The sequence below is a fragment of the Mesoplodon densirostris genome, chromosome 12 (assembly GCF_025265405.1).
Source record: "Mesoplodon densirostris isolate mMesDen1 chromosome 12, mMesDen1 primary haplotype, whole genome shotgun sequence".
NCBI classification, from domain to species: Eukaryota; Metazoa; Chordata; class Mammalia; order Artiodactyla; family Ziphiidae; genus Mesoplodon; species Mesoplodon densirostris.
This window is the reverse complement of record NC_082672.1, coordinates 50861282-50873385: the sequence shown is the minus strand read 5'-3', so window position 1 is coordinate 50873385 and position 12104 is coordinate 50861282. Positions and strand designations below refer to the sequence as shown.

Below are 12104 nucleotides of genomic sequence, written 5' to 3'. Positions count from 1 at the left end.
AGGGGTGTGGTTTATGTGCTCAGTCAACTGTCACCGCAAGCCAGGCTTTCAAAGAGAGTTGTCAAATCCCTATTGTATGAGACTAAAGGAGAAAGAATCCCCGGTATTCCTAAATATGAATTTTTGCAGGCTTTAAGGATACAATATGAAAAAAGACATATAAAAATCTCCAAAATTTGGTATTTTTTAAAGATTCAATCATTTGTTTACAAATTACTGTTTGATTTTTTAAAGTCATTCCTCTTGGGGAAAGTCGACGTTTGAAGTGTTGTCAATGGACTGAAAACCAAATTAGATTTTAATCCTTCACGTTTCAGAATAGATGTGTTTCTTAAAACTTAGCCTTGTTAGGTACTAAGTATACAACAGTGGAAAAGACTGTTATCTAGTTCAACTAATGGTTAAACATACTACACAGTACACACGTTAAACATACAGTACTATATCATTGGGATGGCTAGAAAGAAGATCATTTAGCCCAGTCTTGAGAAGTCAGGGAAATCTTCATCTCAGGGAAAGAGGGCCAAAAGAACAGCATATGGTGAGGCCCTGAGTGAGAGAGAGAAGATAATTTCAGGAAACTGCAATAAGCCAAAATCATACATGTTTTGAGATGGATAGCTTTTTGTGTATTGATGTACTTTGAAGCATCAAAGAGAAAGATACTGTGAATTTTCCAGATAGTTTCTGAAAGTCATCTATCCTTGAACAGATTTATAGTTCTGATGAATTGGTTTAATTTGGAAAGCCTCTGACATTCTAATGTTACTGGTTTAAATCAGAATTTTAAAAAATGAGAACTTCTTATGAGTATGATTTCAAAAACCAAAAAAGCCATTCCTTTTTTTTTTTTTTTCTTTTTGAGGGGCTCGTCCTCCTATGTCCAGCCCACAAAGGGTAGGGTAGTTTCTTAAGTCCGAGTCTCCTTTTTGCTGTGTAATTGAATATGATCTCATTCATAGCCATGGTTTTGCCACCACCTATGACTCTTAAATGTATAGCTCCATCCAGCTTCACCTTTCAGCTTTCTTATATACATCTTCTTGATATTTCTTGGATATCTCAAAAGTACCTCAAACTCAACATGCCTAAAACCAAATGCATGGTTATCACCTGTGAATCTGATTGTTTTCCAGTGTTCCCTACTTCACTTTAGGGCACTACCATCCACTTATGATGAAAATTTGAAATCTAAGCATTATTTTTTTAATAAATTTATTATTTTTGGCTGCGTTGGGTCTTCGTTGTTGCGCGTGGGCTTTCTCTAGTTGCAGCGAGCGGGAGCTAATCTTTGTCGCAGTGCGCGGGCTTCTCATTGCAGTGGCTTCTCTTATTGCGGAGCACGGGCTCTAGGCGCGCCGGCTTCAGTAGTTGTGGTGCACGGGCTTAGTTGCTCTGTGGCATGTGGAATCTTCCCGGACCAGGGCTCGAACCCGTGTCTTTCTAAATGTCCTTCATACCTCTGTATCCAAATTATTATTAAGCTTTATCAATTTTATCTCCCAAATATCCCTCAAATCCATCCTTTTCCGTGCATCTACATAAGCACATTCTTTTCTAAACTGCCATAATCTCTTGCCAAGACCATTGCCATAGTGATTATTCACTCTGGCCTTTCTCCATTAGTTCTCCACACAGTAGCCAGAATAACTGTTTAAAAATTCAAATTTCTCTTAAAACCCTTTAGTGATGTCCTGCCTTAATCTTAAAGGCAAAATTTCTTTATAAAGCCTAATGTCATTTGGTCCCTTTCCACCTTTCCAGCCTCACTTAGTCTACCAGTCTCCACCTATCTGTGCTTCAGCCATACAGATCTTTCTTCAGTCACTGGTTCTCATATTCCTTTTTATCCATTTGTTCACTCAACAAATATCTGTTGAGTGCCTACTATATAACAGGACATTGAGGTTATACTACTGAGCACAATGTACAAAAGTCCCTACTCATAATCTTACATTCTACTAAGGAGAGATAGACAATAAATATGTGACATGTATAGTAAATGAAGACAAATGCAGTGGAGAAAAATAAGAACCAACTCAGAAGGGGGATGGAGAGTGCCAGGTTTTGGGGGGCAAGGTTCACTTTTAAATAAGGTGGTCAGAGAAGACTTAATCAAGAAGGGGACATTTGAGGGAATCTGAAATAGGAGGAGGAGTAAGTCATGCAGATGTCTGGAGGAAGAACGTTTCTGTGAAGAGAACAGCCAGTGCAAAGGCCTGCGGGTCCTCACATTTGACAAATAGCAGTGTGGCAGGAGAGGAGAATAACATGAGGTCACAGAGGATGGAGGTCATGTAGGTGATTGAAAGAACTTTGACTTTTTTGATTGAGATAGAAAGCCATTGGAAGGTTTTGAGCAGGTGGGTTGCATGATCTGACTTTTTAAATTGATTACTTCTTTTAAATTGTGTTGATCATGGACCATGGAGAAGCAAGCGTAGAAGCAGAGACACTAAATAGGAAGGTAAGGTAATAGTCCAGGTGAAAGATGGTAGTGGTAGTGGGCCAGGGTGATAGCAGTGGAGGCAGTGGGAAGAGGCCAAAGTCTGGATATATTATGAAAGTATAGCCAACAGGTTTGCTGACAGATTGGATATGAGGTGTGAGAGTAAAAGAGTCAGAGATGATTACAAGTTTTTAGCTTGAGCAACTAGGAGGGAAATACCATTCAGCGTCATGCGAAAGTCTCCAGATTTGTGTGTTGGAGTAGCAGGGCAAATCAGGAGTTTAGTTTGGCCGTGTTACGTTTGAGATGCCTCTAAGACATTACAGTAGAGGTGTGGAGCAGGCAGTTCGATAAATGAGTCCAGAGATGAGGGTAAAGATCTGCCTATAGATATAATTTTAAGCTTCACAGTAGTGTTTTTTTTTTTTTTTTTTTTTTTTTTTTGTGGTATGCGGGCCTCTCACTGTTGTGGCCTCCCCCGCTGCGGAGCGCAGGCTCCGGACGCGCAGGCCCAGCGGCCATGGCTCACGGGCCCAGCCGCTCCGCGGCATATGGGATCCTCCCAGACCGGGGCACGAACCCGTATCCCCTGCATCGGCAGGCGGACTCTCAACCACTTGCGCCACCAGGGAGGCCCCACAGTAGTGTTTTGATAAGTAGATAAACACTGAGAATAGCTGGTATAACAAAAAGAGGCACTCCATGGAGTTTGGGTCGGTCTGGATTTATCTGCAACTATGCACGATTTGCCAGTGAATCGAGAGAAAAACCTAGAGTGTGGCGTCCTAGGAGGCAGGTGAAAGTGGTTGAGGAGGAAGGAATGCTAAGTTATGTTAAATGCCGCTCTGCGTCAAGTGAGATGAGGATAGCTGATCACTGCATTCAGTAACGTGGAGCTCATTGAGGATCTTAAGAGCAGTTTCAGTGCGGTAAAGGGTAGAAAAGCCAGAAGGCTGTTTTATTTGAGAGAATAGGTGAAGAGCTAGAGACAGTGAGTATGGTACTGTTTTCTTTATCCAGACTGTTCTAGCCTAGTCTTTGACTCCTGTTCCTGTAGATCTTAGCTGAAATATCACTTTCTGAGAGTTTGCCTGATCTGATTAAATGCCCGTATTGCATACTCTTATTGTGCCGTATACTTTACTTGCTAATAAGTTACAAATGTAGTTTTACGATTGTCAGTGTGATAATTTGACTTAAGTGTATCTGCTTCTAAAGCTTAAGCAGGCCAGAGCAGCAGCTGTGCCAATTTTTGCACATCATCTCCAGCTCCGAATACAGTGTCTGACAGTTAGAATGAACTTAATAAATATTTGACGAAAGAATGAATGGAAGAAAAATGTAATGTCAGAATTTTCAAAGGTGTTGCATATTTACCTGTTGTTTACAAAAATACAAGATAATTAATGGATGGAGGAGGGTATTTTATGATGAAAACATTTTAGAAAATTAGTCTTAAAAGAGAACAAAACTGGGACTTCCCTGGTGGTCCAGTGGGTAAGACTGCGCTCCCAATGCGGGGGGCCCAGGTTTGATTCCTTGTTGGGGAACTAGATCCCACATGCATGCCGCAACTAAGAGTCCTCATGCCGCAACTAAAAGATTCCCCCATGCTGCAACTAAAGCTCCCGCATGCCACAACGAAGATCCCCTGTGCCTCAACTAAGACTCGGCACAGCCTAAATAAATAAATAAAAAAATTTTTTTTTAAAAGAGAGCAAAACTTTTATTGCTAGTGAGTTGTAGTGCTCACCCTCATGAAATTGGATTTGCTGATATCTTTACCATGTTCCTGCATGTCTCATCCTGTTATAAGATAGTCGCGCATATTTACGTAGAGTATAAAGTAGAGGATATCCTCTACTTTATACTCTACGTAAATATGCGCGACTATCCTCTACATTCATTTATGCTTTAAATGAATAGTGCTCTAGTCAAGGAAAAAGCTGACTGGCTGGTCTCCTACAAGAGGCCTTCACTATGAAATTCATTGATGAATTAACTGTAAGAAAAACAGGGCTGCTAAGTCTTGTGCACTTACAAACACAATCTTTCTACATGCACCAGAGTTTGTGAGATACACACACACACACACACACACACACACTTGACTGATGAATTTATCAGGATGCCAGTTTATTGATATACTTTGAGATATTTGTCAAGTAGATAGCATACTGATTCTCTGACTAAGGAGTTTTCTGTGTAGGAAGATTATATGAGAAATCACCAGGTTGCTTAGGAGGTTGGAATCACAACAAAGGAAATTAGATGTATGTTGTGGTCACTTAATAGCATTAAGCTCTGAGAACCTCTACAGTAGAGCTTAAATTGCCTCCAGTTTCTGCCCCTCTGAGTTAACTTTTCCTGTTCCTGACAGCTCTTCTTTTTGATGAAAACATTGTGTCTTTAAATATGTTAAAACATTTATATTGTAGCTTAGTCTCTGGTCTTAGAGCCATTCTGTCTCTATAAGCTAACTTTGCATATATCTGCTCTGGTCCATTATTTACTGATTTATAGTTTAGCCTTCTGAAGGTAATATTATTTCTAAGTTTTTGTAGGCCCCACATATCATAGGGGTGTACTGATGTTAAGCTCAACAATGAGGTCTGAGCTAGAGATGTATTATAACTATCAGCCTATTAGAGTATTTTGTTTTATTTTGCTTTTAACTTACCATGTCTGTGTGCTTACTGCGGTTCAGGCAGTCTGTTAAATGCTTTGCACTTATATTATTTGGCCCTTACATAGCTAAAAAAAAAAAAAAATGCTAGAGTTGATCCAAAGCTTACTCTTAACCATTATGTTAGTGTTATACTATAACCATGGGAGCAAATACAATTGGCTATGGTGAGGATGCAGAATAAGAGCCACGGTAGTCTGAAACTGACCAGAGAAGGAAGGGAATAACCAGGAAATGGGCAACCAGGGTTGAAAATTTCAAGAAGAAATGACTAGTCAATATGGAGAATGCTACCAACATGTCTAGAAGGCTAAAGTTACTGAATGGTTTGATACTAGGTAGTCTCTGTTACCCTATAATATATGCATCTGGCATATATTCCCATATTAATATTGAATTACTATGCTGTATTGAGATAAAGATTGATTGACTTGGGTTGGCCTAGGGTAAAACCATGCTGCTCCCTGAAGATAGGAGAGTCTCTCCTAAAGGGCTGGCATTTCTCTTGTTCACCTCTACCAAAAATGTAGGTTCCAGATCAGAAAACTACAACTTGGATAAAAGGATTTAAGTGGGGATAGGTAACTCTGGATGCTTCTGGGTTCTCTTTCCTAGGTTTAGTCTTTAAGGAGGGGATATGGTAAGCATGGATTCTTGGGTGGTGGGTGCTAAAATAGTGCTCACCAGTTGAGGGTAGATCAGGAACTATGATAGAACAGGGCCTAAAAGCCCCAGAGAGAAAATCCTAACTTTTAAGATTCACTGCCTGGTTACTTTTTTGGTGTCTGTGCTTTCTTCTCTTTTATTATCTTCTGGCTTTGGTAAAGTCTTGTTTAAATATCATAACTTTATCTTTGCTGTATCAAGATATATAAGGGAAAGAGTCATAATCATAGATCTAACAAGGCTCTAGCATTATAAGGGGAGCAGCACCCTTCTCCCAATGAGGCCAGTGAGGAGGGACAGCGATAATGAGATCTCCAAGGGGAAAGTGAATATTAAGGACAAGAACTGGAGCTTGTAGATTTAACTCATAAGTTCATCTTCTGCATGTAGAGATTCTTCTTCCATTGTCAACCTCAGAGGATCTGAGTTTTTTTTATTAAAGAAGGCAGTGCCATTTTCCTATCAGAAAATGACCTTTTTCAGTGCATTTACAGGGGAATGGAGGAATGAAAGCCTGATATTTGCATTCATTTGTCCAGTATTTATTGAAAACCTAATACGGACAAGCTCTATGATTGGCACTAATTATACAGCAGCATAATTAAGAAGCTGCCGTTAAGAACTGCCCTTAAGCATACAATCTGCATGGAATATAGACTGTTCTTTGAAGAAGTTTGACTGAACAGCAAGGGATAGAGATAGGATAGTAGCTGAAGGACTGTGTGAGTGATGATGAGAGAAGGGTGATGTTAAGCAGGTAGACTCAATGGGATTTGGTGACTGTTTGGATCATGGAGATAAAAAAAGGAAATGCCTGGGGGACTACTATCCAGATGGTAAAGAGTAACTCCTTCCATTAATCAGAGTAGGGAATATATTAGGAAGACCAGTCTTGGATGGAAAGATACTGAGTCCAGGTTTGCACATGTTAATCATCTTGTTTGAGGGACTTATGAGTCATTCAGGTGAACAATGACCAGTACTGCTTATGAACACCTTCTGTACATGAAACCCTAACTGTTCTTTGTGAGACGTAGCTATAGACTCAAATAGTAAGAAGAGCATGGACCTTGGAGTCACAGTATCTTGGGTTTGAATCCCAACTTTACTTCTTAACTGGCAGTGTGAATTTGGCCAGTTGTTTAACCTCACTAACTTTGAACGTGGGAGATGAAATAGCCTTAGTTTTCTTACCTGTAAAGGGAGGATAGTACCTGCCTTCCCAGCACTGTTGTGAAGATTTAATGAGATAATATAAAGTTTTAGATTAGCAATTGGCACTCAAGAAACAGTATCATAAATCACAGCAAGATCCTTTTTGACCCACCTCCTAGAGAAATGGAAATAAAAACAAAAATAAACAAATCGGAGCTAATAAAACTTAAAAGCTTTTGCACAGCAAAGGAAACCATAAACAAGATGAAAAGACAACCCTCAGAATGGGAGAAAATATTTGCAAATGAAGCAACTGACAAAGGATTAATCTCCAAAATATACAAGCAGCTCATGCAGCTCAATATCAAAAAAAATAAACAACCCAATCCAAAAATGGGCAGAAGACCTAAATAGACATTTTTCCAGAGAAGATATACAGTTTGCCAACAAACACATGAAAAGATGCTCAACATCACTAATCATTAGAGAAATGCAAATCAAAACGATAATGAGGTATCACCTCACACCAGTCAGAATGGCCATCATCAAAAAATCTACAAACAATAAATGCTGGAGAGGGTGTGGAGAAAAGAGAACCCTCCTACACTGTTGGTGAGAATGTAAACTGATACAGCCACTATGGAGAACAGTATGGCGGTTCCTTAAAAACCTGAAAATAGAATTACCATATGACCCAGCAATCCCACTACTGGGCATATACCCTGAGAAAACCATAATTCAAAAAGAGTCATGTACCACAATGTTCATTGCAGCTCTATTTACAATAGCCAGGACATGGAAGCAACCTAAGTGTCCATCGACAGATGAATGGATAAAGAAGATGTGGCACATATATACAATGGAATATTACTCAGCCATAAAAAGAAACGAAATTGAGTTATTTGTAGTGAGGTGGATGGACCTAGAAAGAATTTGTCATACAAAGTGAAGTCAGAAAGAGAAAAACAAATACCGTACACTAACACATATATATGGAATCTAAAAAACAAAATGGTTCTGAAGTACCTAGGGGGCAGGACAGGAATAAAGATGCACACGTAGAGAATGGACTTGAGGACATGGGGAGGGGGAAGGGTAAGCTGGGACGCAGTGAGAGAGTGGCATGGACATATATACACTACCAAATGTAAAATAGATAGCTAGTGGGAAGCAGCCGCATAGCACAGGGAGACAGCTCGGTGCTTTGTGACCACCTAGAGGGGTGGGATAGGGAGGGTGGGAGGGAGATGCAAGAGGGAAGGGATATGGGGATGTAAGTACACATATAACTGATTCACTTTGTTATACAGCAGAAACTAACACAACAATGTAAAGCAATTATACTCCAATAAAGATGTAATACAAAATAAAAATGAAAGAAGCAGTATCATCAAAATGATCATCTTTATGTAAAATAATACTTGTCCTTCAACTTGATTGATATTAACGAAATATTTATAAAGTGTTTTGTGGCTGAACTGAAGAGTATTATTTTGTATAATGCTACTATTGTTGGCATTCTCTAAGATTTTATAATGAGATCCTTGAGTTATATTTCATTTTTCCCAAATTTACAACTTAGCTTTAATAATATTTTGCATTTTAAGCTTCTTAATTGGGGAAAGTTGCCATAAGTAAAAATATGGCAATTATGATTTTTTTTTCATAAAACAGCAAAATGAGAGATTATTATATTTCTGAGCAAGGACTCCATGTCCAGCTTTGTTATAGAAATTTTTAAAAACACCATATTTCATCTGTAACATATCTATATGATATAAAAAATGTAAAGAATGTATATTTCAAGAAAATATAATTACCAATCACATAAAATGTTATTTAATGTGGTACAGTTTTATACTGTTTAATTCAGAGCTCTTACTTTTCCAGCCACAAATAAAGTAAACAGATATTATGGAATTTAGAAGAACTTCTCCAGGTTGGTAAAACTGAGTGGTTCTTTTTTTATTGTTGAGTTTTAGGAGTTCTTTGTATATCTTGGACACAAGTTCTTTATCAGATATGTTTTTTGCAAATACTTTCTCCCAGTCTATGGCTTGTCTTTTAATTTTCTTCCCAGTGTCTTTTGCAAAGCAGAAGTTTTTAATTTTAATAGAGGCAAACTTGTCAGTTTTTCTTTAATGGGTTGTGCTTTTGGTATCCTAAAAGTCATTGCCAAACTCAAGGTCACCTAGATTTTCTTCTATGTTATCTTCTAGAAGTTTTATAGTTTTGTGTTTTATGTTACAGGTTTATGATCCATCTTGAGTTAGGGTCTTTTTGGTGAAAGGTATAAGATCTGTGCCTAGATTCATTTATATGTTTATTAAGAAAGTTTCTGCTGGATCTGAAATTATTAATTACTTTGATCAATAATATTAAAAGGTGACAGAAACTTTAAAAAAACAAATAATATACTGAATATTCACAATTATATAAGTTTTGTTCTTCAAAACTGTTCCTTGAGCGAGAGGCTCGAAGTCAGCCCAAAGATGGGGCCAGGGAGAGCTTTATCTGAAACAAATCAGGAGACTGGACTAACAGCTCCATTTTAGTGCTGCTCTACTGTTATCTTTGTTAACATGTGCAGTTGGCTGAGTGCTGTATGTGCAAATTGTTTGGGGAGACTTCCTACAATTAGGAATATTTTACTTCAATTAAAACACCCTGGGCCTCCCTGGTGGCGCAAGTGGTTGAGAGTCCGCCTGCCGATGCAGGGGATAGGGGTTCGTGCCCCGGTCTGGGAGGATCCCATATGCCACGGAGCGGCTGGGCCCGTGAGCCATGGCCGCTGAGCCTGCGCGTCCGGAGCCTGCGCGTCCGGAGCCTGTGCTCCGCAACGGGGGAGGCCACAACAGTGAGAGGCCCGCATACCGCAAAAAAAAAAAAAAAAAAAAAAAAAAAAAAAAAACCACCCTGTTATTTGTTCACATTGCCATTTCTTTGCTACTTTGCCTAGTCATACAGGCTTCCAAAAATCCACCTGTGGTTTCTCTCCAATAGTTTCACTCTTTTATACTGTGAAACAGTGAAGCCATCTGAACCTTAAATATCTCCTTATATTTTGACTGACTTCAATTTTGTTTTTAAAGGAAATTTTCCTAATTATCTACCATTTAGTAACGTGAATAGGTTTGCCTTGAAATACTTGGTTTTTCTTACTTTGGCTTGTTGGAAAATAGTTTATCAACCAATTGTTTATTATATGTGTACCTTGGTGTTTATGTGTTGCCCAGATGAATCATAAAGGCTTTTAAATGTTGAATCTTTAGATTTTATTTTTAAGGTGTCTGTAACAAAATTGATTTGAATTATGTTCTTTTCAGCCTTAAAACACCTACTTTCTGAAACACTGTCATACATACTATTCTCAGAAAAGAATTCTTTTTCTTTTTTGTGTGTTATTTTGCTTCTATCTCTCAAGAATAAATGAATGAACCACTTAAATCAGATTTACTCTTTTAATATTTTCTCCAGTTCCTCTGTCTTTGATGTTACCAGACTTACTATAATATGCTTTGAATGTCTAAATCTCCTGTATTTCTGGCATACTTTAATAGATTAAACAATTTATTGTTTTTTTAAAAAATCTATATTCATTTTGCCCTTATTTAAATATTTGTGAGCCAACTCACTATATGTATATGTGTGTGTGTGTATATATATGTATATACACAATTTATGACATGTACATGTATATGTGTGTGTGTGTATATATATATATATACATACACACACACACATATATATATACACACACAATTTATGACAAATTTTATAGACCAGTCTCACTGCTGGCTTCATTCTTTTTTTTCCTACGCTTGTTTTCCTTATCCACATATTTTATGTGAATATATACATATATAGATGTAAGGTATTAAAATTTTGTGTCATTGTGTCATTTAAAAACTTTAAATATTTCAAACAAAAAGAAAAATAAGAATAATATAATAAAACCCTTTTACCTACCTCTTGGAATGGATAAATTGTTAACATTTTGCTTCATTTGCTTGCTTGCTTCATTTCTTTAATTATAAAATCTAATATTTTTATTGAAGTATAGTTGATATACAATGTTATATAAGTTACAGGTGTACAATATAATGATTCACAATTTTTAAAGGTTATACTCCATTTGTAACTATTATAAAATATTGGCTGTATTCCCCATGTTGTACAATATATCCTTCTAGCTTTTTTTTTTTGGCTGCGTTGGGTCTTCGTTTCTCCGCACGGGCTTTCTCTAGTTGCAGCAAGCGGGGGCTACTCTTCATTGCGGTGTGTGGCCTTCTTATTGTGGTGGCTTCTCTTGTAGCAGAGCATGGGCTCTAGGCATGCGGGCTTCAGTAGTTGTGGCACGTGGGCTCAGTAGTTGTGGCTTGCAGGCTCTAGAGTGCAGGCTCAGTAGTTGTGGCACACGGGCTTAGTAGCTCCGCGGCATGTGGGATCTTCCCAGACCACGGCTTGAACCCGTGTCCCCTGCATTGGCAGGTGGATTCTTAACCACTCCACCACCAGGGAAGTCCCCTTCTAGCTTATTTTATACATAATAGCTTGTACCTCTTAATCCTGTATCCCTATATTGCCCCTCCCCCTTCCCTCTCCTCACTGGTGACCACTAATTTGTTCTCTATATTTGTGAGTCTGTTTCTTTTTTCTTATATTCACTAGTTTGTTGTATTTTTTAGATTCCACATATAAGTGATATCATACAGTATTTGTTTTTCTCTTGAGGTACATGTATCTTTTTGGATTAGTGTTTTTGGTTTTGTTTTCAGATATATACCCAGGAGTGGCATTGCTGGGTCATATGGTAGTTCTGTTTTTAGTTTTTGATACACGTCCATACCATTTTCCATAGTGGTTACACCAATTTACATTCCTATGAACAGTGTACAAGGGTTCCCTTTTCTCCACATCCTCACCAACACTTGTTTTTTGTGTTCTTTTTGATGATAGCCATTCTGACAGGTGTGAGGTGATATCTCTTTGTGGTTTTGATTTGCATTTCCCTGATGATTAGTGATGCCGAGCATCCTCCTCTTTGGAAAAATGTCTGTTCATTTCTTCTGCCCATTTTTTAATGGGGTTGTTTGTTTGATGTTGGGCTGTATGAGCTATTTATATATGTTGGATGTTAACCCCTTA

General features: G+C 38.1%; 1 protein-coding gene across 3 annotated transcripts in view; it reads left to right on the top strand.

The window, feature by feature from the left end:
• The window catches only part of CEP57L1 (centrosomal protein 57 like 1), a 70387-nt gene that overhangs the window by 353 nt on the left and 57930 nt on the right, over positions 1–12104 (top strand). The gene's annotated exons all lie outside the window — the stretch shown is intronic.